General features: G+C 40.4%; 1 pseudogene; it reads right to left on the bottom strand.

Annotated features, from left to right (window-relative positions):
• Positions 1 to 274: 274 nt before the first annotated feature.
• On the bottom strand, positions 275 to 983 carry LOC113002383 (GRF1-interacting factor 1-like; annotated as a pseudogene).
• Positions 984 to 1518: the final 535 nt, after the last annotated feature.

Genomic DNA, 1518 nt, shown 5'->3' with positions numbered 1-1518 from the left:
CCACCCCCCACGCACAGAAACAGACACACACCCACACCCACACACACACACAGCCACACACACACACACACACAACCACACACAGAAAATACTAGTACTAGAGAAACGTTAAGGCAGTTTGCCTTTAGCACAAGATTAACGAACAAGATATCTAAGCAACAACTTTTCGCTTTCCTCCTTCCCTTCCCTACTTAATCTCCACTGCCTAATTCTCCTAATTAACTCAATAAACGGCTAAGGGCCAAGGAAACTTTTACCATTCTCCCTGGCTAGTTCAGTTTCCATCACCAACAACTTTAAGGTAATTAAGTGTCTCACCATCATCACCAGAGTGGCCACTAGAGTTTCCTCCTCTGCCTTCACCAGATATTCCAATATCTTGCTTGCCATTACCAATGCGTACAAAGTCCGGAAACCCTCCTCCAGTTCCTATGGTTGCATTGCCTCCAACATTAGTGGCTTCACTTTGCAGCATGTGGAGGCCTTGACTTCCACTAGAGCTCATGCCAAGTTGGCTGTGCATGCCTTGCTGCTGTTGAAGCACTGAGAAAGGCTGTTGCAGTGATATCCCCAAGAGTATGATGTACCTGACCAGCCAATGGAGATGGTTGTGGTTGAGAATCAGCTATTGCAGCTAGGTACATGAGATTTCTTTGCAGCCTTTATTGGTTCCTGAAATAATGAGAAGAGGATCATAAAGATGTTTTAGGACCACAACAAAAGGAACAGAAGAGGAGTGAGAATCCGATGCTAAGATGTTAAGGGCAAAATCCAATAATTGTTTTGGCTTTCTATCTCAAGGCAAGCAAGGAAAATTTTGACTTCTAGAAGAAACTTTTTCGGTTTATCTAATTAAGCAACAACTCCTTAATGAATTTGTCCAAGTTCATGAATGAACAACCACTGGGTGTAGTGGCTTCCTCTGCCTTCTTCTTCAACTCCACGATCTTTTGTCTCATTTTGTTTCCTTTCTCTCCCGCCATGAAGTCATTGACCAGCTTCTCCACCTCTTCTCTCTTCACATTGGTATCAATTTCAATCCCAATTTCCCATTCTTTGCAGATATATCTGCAGTTTATTGGCTGATCTGAAAAGAATGGCTAACACAACATTGGTACTCATGATACACACACACACACATATACCCAACTACAATAATAAAGCATAAGCACCCTTGAAACCCAACATTTGAAATTAGTTACATAAACAACTGTTGATGTCTATATTTGTCTGTAATTGAATTTTACCTTTTGTATGTTCTTGTATGTGATCAGTGTAATTTGCTATATAAACAACTGTTGTTCATGGTGAGTGAACCTTAGATTCCCGTTTGAGACTGAATGCAATGACTCTTGCAGACAGTTTGCATTAGTCATTGTATTTAGTCTTGAATTGTCCGTTTGGACAGTTTGGGGAGATTGGTATTTTTATGTTAGATTCATTCGCGAAGGTTATTATTATTTTCATTAATTTGATTAAATTTCGGTTCAATGCATTTCAAGTTGTTCTCTGAGTGCA

The sequence above is a fragment of the Glycine max genome, chromosome 1 (assembly GCF_000004515.6).
Source record: "Glycine max cultivar Williams 82 chromosome 1, Glycine_max_v4.0, whole genome shotgun sequence".
In the NCBI taxonomy this organism is placed as follows: domain Eukaryota; kingdom Viridiplantae; phylum Streptophyta; class Magnoliopsida; order Fabales; family Fabaceae; genus Glycine; species Glycine max.
Note: the sequence above shows the minus strand (reverse complement) of the source record. Positions and strands in the feature narration are given on the sequence as shown.